Source organism: Rhincodon typus, chromosome 14 (genome assembly GCF_021869965.1).
Source record: "Rhincodon typus isolate 14 chromosome 14, sRhiTyp1.1, whole genome shotgun sequence".
NCBI lineage: Eukaryota > Metazoa > Chordata > Chondrichthyes > Orectolobiformes > Rhincodontidae > Rhincodon > Rhincodon typus.
The window spans coordinates 33,126,340-33,136,626 of NC_063345.1; the positions used below are offsets into that span (position 1 = coordinate 33,126,340).

The window sequence follows — 10,287 nt, forward strand, 5'->3', positions numbered from 1 at the left end:
GAGCAATGTTCTTGCTTTCTGAAAGCTGCTTGCTCTTTATCGTTTTACTTTGGACTGACTTCAATGTTCAGGATTCGGGAACTGAGCCAGGAAAATCCATTAAACCTCCATTATCAGTGAATACCGGATTTCCTTTGCAGAAGTAACAAATTTGTCTTGTACAATCAATATAATGCAAATACAATTATCTTTATGTCTTGTTTGTATTTTTGTTTTAAAGTCTCTCTTACACATGTCCAGTTTTTCTGCTGTGCTTTAGAGTCATAGAGATATACAGCATAGAAGCAGACCCTTCGGTCCAACTTGTCCATGCCAACCAGATATCCTGAATTATTCTTGTCCCAATTGCCAGCATTAGGTCTATTTCCCTCTAAATCCTTCCCATTCATGTATCCATCCAGATGCCTTTTTGGGGCCTTATAGAAGCTTATAAAATCATGATGGCATGGATAGGGTAAATAGGCAAGGTCTTTTCCCCGGGATGGGGGAGTCCATAACTAGAAGGCATAGGGTTAAGGTATGAAGGGTAAGATATAAAAGGGACCTAAGGGGCAACCTTTTCACGCAGAGGGTGGTACGTGTATATAATGAGCTGCCAGAGGAAGTAGTGGAGGCTGGTTTGATTACAACATTTAAAAGGCATCTGGATGGGTATATGAATAGGAAGGGTTTAGATGGATATGGGCCAAATGCTGGCAAATGGGTCAAGATTTATTTAGGATATCTGGTCAGCATGGATGAGTTGTTTCTGTCCTGTATATCTGTATCACTCTAAATGTTGCAATTGTACCAGCCTCCATCACTTCCATTGACAACTGATTCCATACATGCACCATCCTCTGTGTGAAAATGTTGCCCCTTAGGTCCCTTTTAAATCTTTCCCCTCTCACCTTAAACTTATGCTCTCTAGTGTTGTACTCCCCCACCTCGGGAAAAAGATCTTGGCTATTTACCCTATCTATGCCCCTCATGATTTTATAAACTTCTCTAAGGTCCCTGCTCAGCATCTGATGCTCCAGGGAAAATAGTCCCAGCCTATTCAGCCTCTCTCTATAGCTGAAGCCCTCCAACCCTGGCAACCTTGTAAATCCTTGTAAATCTTTTCTGAATCTTTTCAAATTTCACAACATCCTTCCTATAGCAGGGAAACCAGGACTGAACGCATTATTTCAAAAGTGGCCTAACCAATGTCCTGTACAGCCGCAATATATATTTCCAACTCTATACTCAATGCACAGGCCAGTAAAGGCAAGCATACCAAATGCCTTCTTCACTATTCTGCCTACCTGCTACTTTTGAGAATATATGAACCTGCACTCCAAGGTCTCTTTGTTCAGCAAAACACCTCAGGACCTTACCATTAAGTGTATAAGTCCCGCCCTGATTTGCCTTTCCAAAATGCAACACTTCACAATTATCTAAATTAAACTCCATCTGCTACTCCTCAGCCCACTATCCCATCTGATCTAGGTCCCATTGTACTCTGAGATATCCTTCTTGGCTGCCTACTACACGATCAAGTTTGTTGTCATCTGCAAACGTACTAACCATACCTCCTATGTTCACATCCAAATTATTTATATAAATGACAAAAAGCAGTGGACCCAGCACCGATCCTAGTGGCACACCCCTGGTCACAGGCCTCTGGCCTGAAAAGCAACTCTCCACTACCACTCTTTTTCACCTACCTTCAGCCAGTTCTGTATCCAGTTCTCCCTGTATTCCTTGTGATCTAACCTTGTCAAGCAGAATGTCATGCAGAATGTCAAATGTTTTAGTGAAGTCCATTTAGATCATGTCCACCACTCTGCCTTCATCAATCCTCCTTGTTACTTCTTCAAAAAACCTCAATTAAGTTATTGAGACACGATTTCCCATGCACAAAGCCATGTTGACTATCCCTAATCAATTGCTGCCTTTCCAAATACAGGTAAATCCTGTCTCTTAGGATCTCCTCCAACGACTTGCCCACCGCTGATGTCAGTCTCGCCAGTCTACAGTTCCCTGGCTTTCCCTTACCACCTTTCTTAAATATTGGCACCACATAAGCCAACCTCCATGCTTCCGGCACCTCACCTGTAGCTATCAATAATACGAGTATCTCAGCAAGGGGCCCAGCAATCACTGCCCTAGCTTCTCCAAGAATTTCTTTACTAGACATTTTTACTTCTTGTAGGAAAACAGTTCCAGAAAAGATGATTGATTTTAGTACCTTATTCAGTTGGCCATCTTTGATGAGAAAAGCTGAGACTGTTAGGCAGGATTTTCCTTGGGTGGGCAGGAAATGGAAGTTAGATCAGCACCCTAATATTGACTGGCAAGCACTCTTATTTGGCTGGGAGATAGGTTTGGCAGTGACTTAACAAGTACAGGGAGGAGAATTGAGGCAGGACTGTTCAAGTGTGGGCCATATTTAACTAGAGCAGGTGAGTGGCTGCCATTTCACTGTTTCACATAGACTGAGAAAGTCATGGAATGTCTGAAGAAAGGCAAAGGCCTGGAACTAGAACAGGGTAGCATCTGACTTCTGAATGTGGACCTAGAAGGCCGCTTTAATTCTGTAAATGAGAGGAGGAGGGTTCTTTTCCTTCAGGGCAGGATGAGTCCACTCAACCAGACTAAACAAACCTGATTGGGGATAGTTGACAGTCAGATGCAAGAAAATGGTCTTTACAGATTCGATCCAATGTAGAATAAGATTCTGGCTGAAATAACTCCACAGCGGCTGGTATCCTGTCACCGAGTCTCCCTTTATTTACCCATGGAGAGTTCCTGATACTGATCCAGCTCTCTCACAGCCAGCTCTCAGAGGGAACAGAACCTCTGACACTCCTTTTTATATCTGTCAGTCAGGGTTCCCTGATTCGACCAAATTAACAGCCCTAATCAGCAAACTCATATTCTATGAGGTCCACCTGGCTGACCTTGTTACATTCAGAACACTGGCAAGGTGAGTATATGCCTCAACTCTCAGCATAGGCTTCTGGATATTCAGGAATCTCGGGATGAATGCTGCTCCTAAATATGGGAACAGGATGTGCACAGGCTACTTTGAGTCTCAGAATGGCTCAAAATGGCTAAGAACATGTAACCATTCAGTCATGCAGCTTTTATTGAACATAGGAGCAACCAGCACAGAGGACAGCAATGCCATTTATCTCTTTTTTTCCCTTAGAAGACAAACATTCACACAATGCCGGGACAGTGCAAAGACTGCAAGCAGGTTCCCTATCTTCACATTATCACCACCGTGGAGGAGGAAGTCATGAACGTCTCGACGGTTGCAGAACAAGCAAACATTGGGAAATGTGGGATGCACATTCACGGTGGAAATGGTACTGAATGCATTCGGTAAGTGGGTGTGTTGCACTCCACTCTGACAGCAAATTGAAACCAAGTCTCACTGGGGAAGTTTCAGTTCTGCAGATGTTACAGCTCTTCAAGCCAATCTCCCGTAATCACTTTGTGTGCCTCTCACAGGTGCGAAGCTCAGAAAAAGGAAACAGATTCCTTCACCCTCACTGTCCCATACATTTAGATCGGGTGGCTACAGTGTGGACCAAAGCACAAGTATGTAGGAGAAGGGCTAGAGATAGGATCAACTGTGTTCAGTCTTCCCTTGGAGGATGGAGGAGAGACAAAGTCCTACTCAGGTGGGCACAGAGTGTTGGTCTACTCCTCAGTCACCTCCAATACCCAATCCCTTTCTCATTACACCATTCCATGCAAACATAGAGTGTATATTACCTACCCTTTTACCTCCTCACTCCTCACCATCCAGGACCCACTCCTTTCAGGTGAACCAGCAATTTATGCATATTATATTTGCCGTTCAAAATGTGGTAATTTGCACATTGGGAAGACCAATGACTCGATGCAGATTGGAGAACACCTATTTTCAATCTGGAAGCAAGACCCCAAGCTTCTGGTGGCTGACATTTTAAGTTTGTACTTTGCTCTCACGCTGACATTTCTGTTCTCAGTCTGCTACACTGTACCAGTGAAATTCAATAAAAGATTGTGGAACAGCATCTCACTTTTCAATTATATGCTTTACATCGTTCTGGACTTAGCACTGAGTTCAGCAATTTCAGGCCATGATCTCTGGCCCATTTTTTTACTTGTCTGTTTTGGTTTGTCTCTTATTTTTACTTTCATATAGCATAGCCCCAGGTATAGCTTTTGTTTCTTTGTTTATTTTTTGCCCTATTCCCAATACTTTTGGCTGTATAAAATAATGTCAGAAGTCAGACAACACCAGGTTATAGTCCAACAAGTTTATTTGACATCACAAGCTTTCAAAGCATTGCTCTTTCGTCAGGTGAAGTGAGAGAGAAGCATATAGGCACAGAATTTATAGGCAAAGAGATCAATGGGCAGAGAGATGAAAAGATCATACAAAGTGGAGTGTCGACAGGCCAAATAATAGGTCTCTGCAGGTGATCAAGAGTGTCAGACGGTGTGAGTAAAGTGTCAACAGCTGAATAGCAAGCGAAGCGATGACCTATAATCCAATTAAATGAGGTAGAGAGATAATTACAAAAAATTAAAAATAAAATGGTACTGCGGACAAACCAGTTGACTGGAATAACATGATAGGTAGAAGAGTCACATGCCAAAGGTCTAACCAGAGTAATAAGTAATCCAAAACTATGCAAACTAATTAATGTAGAGAGATCATAAGAATTTATCAAGGTGCTGGCATCAAAACAGGACAGTAAGGAAGATTTTACAGATACAGATGTATGGTGGGGTCACATGTAACACGACATGAACCCAATATCACAGTTGAGGCCACATTCATGGCTATGGAGCTTGGCTATCAGTTTCTGCTTGGCGATTCTGTGTGTTTCTTGAAGGCCGCCTTGGAGGACACGTACCGAAAGATCAGAGGCTGAATGTCCTTAACTGCTGAAGTGTACTTCAACTGGGAGGGAACATTCCTGCCTGGTGACTGTTGCACACTGTCCATTCATCCATTGTCGTAGCATCTGCACGGTTTCGCCAATATACCATTCCTCTGGCTCTCCACTGTTTTTCACTGTATCACTGATCTTCGTCTTGGCTTTAATACAGCTCAAAACTAATTACATTCCTTAAAATTTCCATGTCCTGATGAAAGGTCCCTGACTGAAACTTTGTGCAGAATTTTATAGTGGTCTAAGTAACATGGGCTTGGCACGATTTGTGACAGGTTGGACAAGATGACCAGTAAGGATGACCTCAACTTTGGGAGATTCTCACTCGACTTTTTATGCTTTTGATGAGCGGTGTGGTGAATTATGGGAGATTATTGCTGGTTAAAAACCTTATTAACGGTCCAACTCACCCCATTAATATTCACGTTCCTATCTAACCAAACATGCCAAACAAACTCGCCATTGAGAAAACTTGACATAGGTATCAGGGTGGGTACCTGGTAGATTCATCTCACTGTTTGATTCATCGAGTCTCTATGTAGTGTAGTACCAAACAGCATCTCAGGACACAATCCACAGGCATCAACTTAACAGACGCCTCACCCAGCGATATTGATTACTAGCACTTGCCAATCTCTCAATGACATCCTGGTAGCTCTCCAATATACTTGCAGGATTCTACTAAAGCACAGACCTGCATTGCAGTGTGTACCAGTAACTAGCACTAAAAGGCTGCTGCAGGACAATTTGTGAGCATGGACAGGGACCCAGCTCATATACTGGACAAAGTTGCATCTCATGGTTGTTCAATTACTCTCCAAGACCTCATCAGTTAGCACCCATCAGTATGTTTGCACTGCCTATGATTTCCATACTTTGCTGTGCCAGTTAGCACAGTCACACAATCATACAGCTTGTCTTCTGGTCAGCAATCCTCAATCATGGGGGCATACATCTTTGATGTATGGCAGTCTGCGATGTCAATCTCATGCTGCTCCATGTGCCAGCAGCTTATATGGCAAACACATTGCAGGTGCAGCAAGCAGGAAGCCTTGTTTCAAAGTCTTAGGGGAGTGGTCCCCACTGAAGTCCATGGAAGCATCATAAATTAGGTGGTCCCAGCATGGGAGGTTAAGGACAGCCTCTGACACCAGTCCAGGGGATTGGTCACAATCAGTCGTCCATTTGGGGTGTTTGCTGTCAGGGGTCCTCTGTCTAATGAAAGACTAAGAGTCTGGGGAGTGAGTCACAGTCAGCCCTGTGGCTGTACAGTGGCCAGTCTGGGCAGTTGGGCTAATGTTGTTGGGATGATATACAGCCATCACTCAAGCATCTAGGCAATTCTCGTCTGGGACTGTCCTCTTTGGTTGTTAAAGTGGGTGGGCCATAGTCAGTCCTTCAGATTCATCCACAGAAACTAAGGGAAAGTAGGGTGGCAGGAGAAGACAGCAAGTTATTCTTCAAGAGTGGGGACTGCAGGCTGAGGAGAAAGTGGCAGATAACAACTGTGAAGGGGGGATATGGTAAAGCATGGATGGGAAGGGGATCACGCAGTAGGGTGCTTTGTTCCACTGTCAGGAGTACTCTGACTTAAAGGGCAAGAAAGTGTATGACCATGGTTACTTCACATGCCCATGGCTGAGGACGGAGAAAGATGGGCAGGCACAGGCTCCTGTAAACAGGTTGGAAAGGAACATGGGGAGGTGTGAAGCCTGTAGGGTTCACTGTAGGGGATTAACAGATTTGGGGCACACCATCACATTGAGCCTGGAAGCCACTGGCCATGCTCACTGTCACTTTTCACTGTGCTGAAAATTGAGGGAGTGCAACAGGGAAGAAAATGGCTGCAAAGTGTTTCTGCTTGTGGGAGGGATCTTCAAGGGAAATAACATGGCTCACAGTGATGCACCATACAGGACCCAGGCCTGCAGGATTCCTAATCCCTGGTCAACCAAATGCACTGTCCCCCTGTTTTGCTATGCTACCTCCCTGACCCAGGCATTGTTGACCAACTCATTCACAACACTTTTGGACATAGAGGCCAGGGAAAGAATGAGGATAAAAACAGAAATTGCTGGAAAAGCTCAGCAGGTCTGGTGGCATCTGTGGAGAGAAATCAGAGTTAAAGTTTTGGACCTAGTGATCCTTCTTCAGAACTGATGATAGCTAGGAAAACGTCGCAGAAGATAGGGTCGGGGAGGGGGTAAAAAATAAATGATACGGTGGAGATAGAACCTAAAGATAGAGAAGAACAGATGGACAAACAAAAGAGAGGATAACGATCCAGGTAGGAGAGTGAATAGCTACTAATGGAGATTGTTAGTGGCTAACAATAGGTTGTGTGTAATTTCCTGACTATGTGATAACAAGGCCTGGTGTGCGCGATGCTGGCAAACCTGCTGAACTTTTCCAGCAATTTCTGTTTTTGTTTTTGATTAAAAAAATCGAGTTCGCAGTGAAAGAATCAGACATTCTCCCTGGGAGATACAATGAAGCCCAGGCCAAGGTAAAGGGAGTTTTAAATAAAAGTCGGAACTTCCATTTGCAGCCACCCGGAACTTGAACAAGCCGGACGGACCGGAAACAGCTAGTGCTTGGAAAGTTGGATATATTCTGCAGTGGAGAGATAAAGTATTGATTCACTAATGTGGTGGGGAACGGCAGGTTGGTTTCTCAGTTTGATTTATTGAATTTGTTGGGGGGGGGCTCGGGTTTTAATGCAGAATTTCCTCCTCGTTGCCTCCTCAATGGGAATGGGTTCACCCACAGCTTGTCCCTTTCCTCGAAACATTTAGGTTCAGCTCCGGCCCCGTGACTGGAGCAGGATTCGTGCCTTGACTCCGCTGTATTTCCTCCAGTGTTCAGTATGGTGGGATCACTCGCTCCCAAGCGAGTGAAGAGAAACAGTTATTACAGTTACTTCTTGAAGAAGTGATGCTTGACCCGAAACGTTAACTCTCTTTCTATCTCCAGACTTGCTGAGTTTTTTTTTTCAGCACTTTTTTAATTTAAGATTTTAAGCACACGCAGTATTTTGTATTTCTTACAATACCGAATCAGTCTTTAAGCGGAGTTCGCTGATCCGAACGGTGACATTACAATTGGTCTTAACGGAGGAGTTTAGGAAGTGGGGAAATTATCCAGGATTATCAATCACTTCAATTGGTTTCAGCTGGAAGTTGCACTTCTGTTTATCAAGCTTAGTTGTGATGCTTACTGTGTGCTAACACTCCAAGTCGAGGGAGTCTAATAGATGTCAGATGTCCATTAAATGATATTTTATGCCTGTGGATATAGACTCCTGCATGTATCTGCACCTCCAAGATAATGGTGTAGAAAGTGGCGAAAACAGGAGTTAGCAAGAAAAATCCTTGTTTAAGATGAAATAATGTTGCATTGCAAAACATTCAAGATCCTTAATGTGGTGCTACTGAGTCTTAAATTTCTACAGGAATTTTTTTTTAACTAATTGCTTGTAGTTTTGATAAATGGAGACAACTGTGAGAGCTTTATCCATTGGGTTTTGAATTCAATGTTTTGGAACTGGATGAGTGTGTGAATACTGCTGTCATTTGAGCTGCAGTGCCATCTAATGCCAGGTATCAATAAGTTTACAATAATGAAGATTAATCAGAAATTAGCTGCAAATCTGGGCACAAAAAGAATTAAAAATCTGACCTCATTTTTCAGTCATAGTCATACAGCACAGAAGCAGATCCTTCGGTCTAAAAAGTCCATGCCAACCGTGTTCCCAAACTAAGCTAGTCCCACCTGCTTGCTCCTGGCCCATGTCCCTCCAAACCTTTTCTATTCATCTACTTGTCCAAATGTCTTTTAATTGTTGTCACTGTACCCATATCCACTGTTTCCTCAAGTAGTTCATTCCACATGCAAACCATCCTCTGTATTAAAAAAAAAATTTGCCCCCATGTCTTTTTTTAAATGTCACTCCTCAAAAATGTGCCCCTAGTCTTGAAAACCCCCTCCTAGGGAGAAGACAACTACTATTAACTTGATCTATACTCCACGTTATTTTATAAACTTCTAATCAGGTCACCTCTCAACACTCCAGTCAAAAAAGTCCCAGCCTTTCTTTAACTCAAACCTTCCATACCCGACAACATCCTGGTAAATCTCTTCTGAACTTCTGATTTGGAATATTGTGTTCAATTCTGGTCGTCACACTTCCAGAAGGATGTAGTGGCTTTGGAGGGGGTACAGAAAAGATTTATCAGGATGTTGTCTAGTATGGAGGGCATTAGCTATGAGGAGAGATTGGAGAAACTTAGGTTGTTCTCACTGGAACGACAAAGGTTGAGGGGTGACCTGATAGAGGTCTACAAGATTATGAAGGGCATGGACAGTCAGAAGCTTTTTTCCCAGGGTGGAAGAGTCAGTTACCAGGTGCGAGGGGCAAGGTTTAAAGGTGATGTACGAGGCAAGTTTTTTACACAGGGTGTTGGATGGCTGGAACTTGCTGCCGGGGGAGGTAGTGGAAGCAGATACTATAGTGACTTTTAAAGGGCATCTTGACAAATATGTGAGCAGGATGGGAATAGAGGGATACGGTCCCTGGAAGGGTAGGGGGTTTTAGTTCTGATGGGCAGCATGTCGGTGCAGGCTTGGAGGGCCGAAGGGCCTGTTCCTGTACTGTAATTTTCTTTGTTCTTTGAACCATCTTCAGCTTGAATAATGTCCTTCCTATAACTGGGCAACCAGAACTGGACACAGTATTCCAGAAGAGGCCTCACCAGTGTCCTGTACAACCCCAAAATGACTTCCCAACTCCTCTGTTCAAAGGCCTGAGCACTGAAGGCAAGCCTGCCTAGTGCCTTTTTAACCACCCTGTCTATATGTGATGCAAACTTCAAAGAATTATGTACCTGAACCCCTAGGTCCCTCTGTTCTACAACGCCACCTAAGGCACTACCCTGAATTGTATAAACCCTAACCTTTGTTTGTTGCACCAAAATGCAATACCTAGCATTTATCCAGATTGAACTCCATCTGCCATTTTTCAGCTTATTGACCCATTTGATCAAGAACCCTTTGTAATTTTAGAAAACCTTCTTCACTGTCTATGTTATTAATTTTGGTGTCATCTGCAAACTTACTAACCATGCCTTCTATATTCTCATCCAAATCATTTACATAAATGACAAAGAGAACCCAGAACCAATCTCTGTAGAACACCACTGGTGACAGGCCTTCTGTCTGAAAAGCAACCCACCCCCACCCCGCTATTAAGCAAATTATGTATCCAATTGGCAAGCTCACCCTGAATCCCATGTGACCTAACTTTACTAATTAGTCTACCACACAGAACCTTGTTGAAGTTTATCACATTATTTCCCTATACATTTCTACA

General features: G+C 43.4%; 1 long non-coding RNA gene across 4 annotated transcripts in view; it reads left to right on the top strand.

Moving 5' to 3' along the window:
* The window catches only part of LOC125484794, a 47,056-nt gene extending 39,479 nt beyond the window's left edge, over nt 1–7,577 (top strand). For 3 of the 4 annotated variants that reach the window (XR_007263612.1, XR_007263614.1, XR_007263613.1), the window contains one exon: nt 3,176–4,031. This is a non-coding gene — a long non-coding RNA (uncharacterized LOC125484794). Of the gene's footprint in view, nt 1–3,175; nt 4,032–7,467 lie in introns of those variants that run through there. The other variant, XR_007263615.1, reaches the window with a different exon arrangement.
* The last annotated feature ends 2,710 nt before the right edge of the window (nt 7,578–10,287 follow it).